Consider the following 5,657-nt stretch of genomic DNA (forward strand, 5'->3'; position numbering starts at 1 on the left):
GTATACAATTATTAGTTTTTGTTTCTCTTCCTCTCATCTTCTTCCCCTTTTTCTTCCTCCTTCTCCTCTTCTCCTCCTCCTCCTTCCCTTTTTCTTCCCTTTTCTCCTTTTTTCTTCTTTCTCCTCCTCTTCTTTTTTAAATCCTTGGCCCTTGAGTTTATTTTTTGCCAGTTCACCAGTAGACATATCCCATTATCCCCTTCAACCCTGAAAACAGAATGTCTTGCTTGTAGACTAATAGGGAATTTAATATCCATCAGATGATAAAATCATTCTCTTCTGTGATTTCATTTATATAGCTTAAGTGCTTGCATTACGCTATGCAAGGCAACAAGAGTAGCAGTAGCAAAACCAACGAAGTTATTTTATTTTTTTTTAAATAAACAATTTTAGTTGTAGAAGGACACAATATCTTTATTTTTTTTTTAGAGAGAGAGAGAGATAGAGAGAATTTCAATATTTATTTTTTAGTTATCGGCGGACACAACATCTTTGTTTGTATGTGGTGCTGAGGATCGAACCCGTGCCGCACGCATGCCAGGTGAGCGCACTACCACTTGAGCCATATCCCCAGCCCCCCAACGAAGTTATTGTCCTCAGGGATTTTACTCAAGTGGAAAATTGGACAACATCACACCATTGTTCCTTGATTTTAACATTTATCATTATTATCCAAAATATAGCTCAGGATAAATTTTCATAAGGCACAAGTCAAAGCTTTTTGAGTTGCCATCTCAAAAGAATGTATCAGTTTGAAGCTCTAGTGTTAATATGTCTTTATATTAGAAGCACTTTTCAAGCATTGTCACTGTCACACTTTGGTTATCTCTACAAATGTATAATTTGTTTTCTCTAAATAGATTGAAAATCATTGTATGTGAAATAATTTAACCATTTACTCAATCTTAAAAACTACTGAAGGTGGAGAATATGGCATAATAAACAAGATATCATCTAGTCCTTTGGAAAGGCCTTCAACCACTCTAAACCCTCAAGAGTAATTTAGCAGGCTTTTACTTAATCCTCTTCAGTTTAAGATCATATGTCGGGGGGCTGGGGATGTGGCTCAAGCGGTAGCGCGCTCTCCTGGCATGCGTGCAGCCCGGGTTCGATCCTCAGCACCACATACCAAGAAACATGTTGTGTCCGCCGAGAACTAAGAAATAAATATTTTAAAAAAAAAAATTCTCTCTCTCTCTCTCTCTCTCTCTCCTCTCTCACTCTCTCTTTAAAAAAAAAAAAAAAAGATCATATGTCGGGCTGAGGATGTGGCTCAGGTAGAGTACTTACCTAGCATGCACAAAGCCCTGGATTTGACCTCCAGCACCATTTAAAAACAAAGACGACCATATGTTACCTGTAGTCTATGCATTTTCATCTGATGGCCAGCTCAAGTGCCTTGGAGGAGAGACCATTGTTTGGAAGGCAAGAACTGTTAGGAGTCACAGACTGTGCTGGTTAATATCACGGCAGAACAAATTATCCCCAATAATGACTTCGAACAACAATCTTAACATGCCTACAAACCCTGTTTAGTCAAAAAAACTGGTCAGGGCACTGTTGTGATCTTATCTATTCCACAAAATTGGGTTCTGAGCTTGGAAGATTAAGAAAATGAGGGACACAGGCAAGTGGTGTAGGCCTATAATTCCAGTGGCTGAGGCAGGAGGGTGGCAAGTTCAAAGACAGCATCAGCAACTTAACAAGCCCTAAGCAATTTAGTGAGACCCTGTCTCAAAAAAAAAAAAAAAAGGGGGGGGGGGCTGGGGATGTTACTCAGTGGTTAAATGCCCCTGTCTTCAATCCCTGGCACCAAAAACAAAAGCTGAGGGACACATGAACAGGGCTAGAATTCCCTCTGAAGGCTTGTTTACTTTTTGAAACTAAGTTTAGTGCTTGGGATGAGTGAAAGTCTAGTGCTGACTAGAGAGCACTTATGTGACCTCTCCATATAGTTTAGCCTTTCCCACCAAGGTAATCAGACCTCTTAGGTGTTGCCAAGAAGTAACGCCCAAGCACAAGGGTCCCAGTGAACAAAGTTGAAGCTGCATTACATCTGACCTGTCCTCAAGGATCACATAACCTCACTTCCACCATACTCTGTTGGTTGAAGCAGTGAGAAGCCTACCTAGACTTAAGGAGAGGACACAAAGATCCTTTCACTTGATATCAGGGTAACAAAGTAGTAGTGGGATGGAAGCTATTGTTACCTTCTTATCAAAAACAATCTGCATCCCAGGGAGTAGCTTTTGGAACAAAATCACATCCAAGAAAGCAAGACAGAAGCTGTAATGTCTTTTATGTCCTATCTTCAGACATCACATATCATTTCTGCAAAAATTTTATTGGTTTTAGAGGTAAAATTACTAATACTATTCAATGTGGGAAGGGATCACCTAGATGTGTTCATTCAAGGAGGCAAGAATCATTAATATGCATCTTTGTGGCTGGGCTGCCACATTGACCTTTGATTTTTTTTTTTTTTTTTTGGTGGTGCTGGGGATTGAACCCAGGGCCTTGTGCATGCAAGGCAAGCACTCTACCAACTGAGCTACATCCAGCCTGAACACCTGGATTTTGAAGGCAGCAATGAAATTACCTTTTTGAGGAAAGTAATTCACGTTCCACAGCAATTACTGGAATAGTGATTACTCTGCCCACAATGAATGGGAATCTCTCTGCAATGCAGTATCAACCATGCTTGAAAAGTAGATTGCGTGTGCCCTAAAATCAGATTGCCCAGCATTGAAATCCTGTCCCCATTTACTCTTAGGGTTGTTTTAAGGATTAAATAACACATGCAGAGGCTTTTAGGATAATGCTTGGCACATAGTAGGCACTTGATTTTGTAAACTATTGTTATCCGTGACTTCTATAGAAGCAACATTTTCTGTTTCTTGAGATGGGAGGTGATAGAGGGATAAATTAGAATGAATGTGTGTTCATTTGGTTTTTTGCTTTACAAGGTCATTTTATTCCAAGATTGCTTTTAGGCCACCAGAACATTCACACAACACAAGTTTTATGCCTCTTTTACAACTCCATATTACCCATCTCATGCATGTCACTTTATTGTACTGATTCCTAGAGTGCTATTTTTTTTTAAGTTTATTAATATAAACCGGCATACTGGGGTTGGGAATGTGGCTTAGTGGTAGAGCACTTGCATAACCATGCTGAGACCCTGGGTTCAATCCAAGCACTGCAAAAGCAAACCAAACCTGGGATATAAAATGTATCCATTTTAGGAACAGATAATTGAGTTTTTGATGATTGTATAATCATCACCACAATCAAAATATGGAACATTCTGCCATCCCCAATTGTTCCCTTGTGCCCCTTGGTAATCAATTTTCTTCTCACTCCAGTCCCTGGCAACTGTTAGTCTAATTTCTATTCCTATAGCTTTTCCTTTCCCAGAATGTCATATATATGGAATCATACCGTATGTAGCCTTCTGTGAATGACTTCATTCACTTAGTATATGCTTGTAGTTCATATTGTTGCATGCCTCAGTAATTTATTGCATGTTTTAATAGTTTCTTTTTATAGTTGAATAGTTTTCACCATGCAAATGTACCACAACTTGTTTATTCAGCAGTTGATGGACACTCAATCTGTTTCTAGTTTTGCGTTATTATGAGTAAACCTACCTTCAACATTTGCATACAGGTTTTTTGGAGACACATGTTTTCATTCTTCCTGGGTAAATAACTAGGAGTGGGATTGCTGGGTTGTCTGGTAAATGTATATTGAGCTTAAAAAGAGGCTGTCAACCTGCTTTCCCAAGTGACCGGACCTTTTTGCATACTATAAGCATTGTACAATAAGTACTAATTTCTATGCAGTCTTATTTGCAACCTAAATTAATTTCTTCATTGACCCTTCCCTACCATTCTCCAAGAAGCTTACCATATTGGTGATAATGACACTTCATCTTTAAAATATGAAATTTTTTACTGAAGTATAGCACACATACAGAAGGGGGCACACATCACAAATATAGGACTTGATGAATTTTCACAGAGTAAGCACACCAGTATAATCACTATCCTGAATAAGAAATATTATCCTGGGCTGAGGTTGCAGCTCAGTGGTAGAGCACTTGCCTAGCACATGTGAAACACTGGGTTTGCTCCCCCGCACCACACAAATAAATGAACAAGATAAAGGTAGAAAAAGAAAACATTCTTTAAAAAAAATTTTTTTTAGTTGTCGATGGACCTTTATTTTATTTATATGCGGTGCTGAGAATCAAACCCAGTGCCTCACATGTGCTAGGCAAGTGCTCTATCACTGAATCACAACCCCAGCCCTCAAAGAAAACAGTCTCAAAAAAAAAAAAAAAAAAAAAAGAGGGGCTGGGATTGTGGCTCAGTGGTAGAGTGCTCACCTAGCATGCATAAAGCACAGGGTTCAATCCTCAGAACCACATAAATGTAAAATAAAGATATTGTGTTCACCTAAAACTAAAAAGTAAATATTAAAAAAAGATATATCCTATAGGTTCATTCTATGTACCCATTCCTAGTTGCTCTCTCTTCTTCCTCAAAACTGTATTTTTCTGACTTTTTCCTTGTGTTAGGGATTAAACTCAAGGATGCTTTACCACTAAGCTACATCCTCAGCCCTTCTTATTATTTATTTATCTTCTTTATTTTTTCCCAAGTTTTGAGACAGATTTTTGCTAAGCTTCAGAGGTTGGCCTTGAACTTGTGGTTCTCCTGCCTCTACTTCTGGAGTAGCTGGAATTACAGGTGTGTGCTACCAGGCCAGGCTGTATTATTCTGGTTTTTAAATAACAGCTCCATTTTTCCAGTTTTGAGATTAATTAAAAAAAATGGAATGAGACAGATTATCCTTTGCCTTCTTTAGCTAAATGTTGTTTGGGAAAGTTCACTCAGGTTGTTTACCTGCACTAGGGCATTTATTTTTATACTCAATAATACTACAATTTATTCATCCTACTGTTGATGGATATTCTAGTTGTTTCCAGCTTGGACTTAGTAAAAATAAATGTTTCTATGGACTCTTTCATAATAGCCACAAACTGAAAGCAATCCAAATGTCCATTAATAAAAGGATAGATAATTAAACTGTAGCACACTTACATGCTGAGATTTTTCTCATCAATAAAAAAACACCAAACTTGATACATTTAACATTATGTATAAATCTCAAGAACATTCTATTAATTGAAATAAGCCAAACACTACAAACTACAGAAGGTACAAAACCCACGAATAGGCAAAACTAATTGGTAGTGATAGAAAATATCAGAAAGTAATATCTGGAGATGAGGATAATTGATTGGAAAGGAGCATCAATTGAAGACATTTTCTGGGTGGTGATGAAAATGTTCTCTATCTTAATTTGACTGGTACTTAACATGAGTGTACACAGGTGTCAAAATTCATTGAACGAAACACTTCATATCTGCATTCTGTTGCATATCAGCTATAATTTAATAAAAATTAAGAATTGATAAATACTGCTTAGTCCTAAAGATGCTGCTATAAAGTATTCCTGGGTTTTGGAACATGTGTATGCAAATCTATTGAATATATAGTTTAGGACCACAGGGTACAGACGAATATGGATTCTGCCTCTTTTTTTTTTTTTCCCCTCATACCAGGGATTGAACTCAGGGACACTCG

At 37.7% G+C, this 5,657-nt stretch overlaps 1 non-coding gene across 1 annotated transcript; it reads right to left on the minus strand.

Moving 5' to 3' along the window:
• Positions 1-2,488: 2,488 nt before the first annotated feature.
• Positions 2,489-2,563, minus strand: Trnaa-ugc (transfer RNA alanine (anticodon UGC)). Its single transcript has one exon. It is a non-coding gene; the product is annotated as a tRNA-Ala (tRNA).
• Positions 2,564-5,657: the final 3,094 nt, after the last annotated feature.

Source organism: Urocitellus parryii, chromosome 11, assembly GCF_045843805.1.
Source record: "Urocitellus parryii isolate mUroPar1 chromosome 11, mUroPar1.hap1, whole genome shotgun sequence".
Lineage (NCBI taxonomy): Eukaryota > Metazoa > Chordata > Mammalia > Rodentia > Sciuridae > Urocitellus > Urocitellus parryii.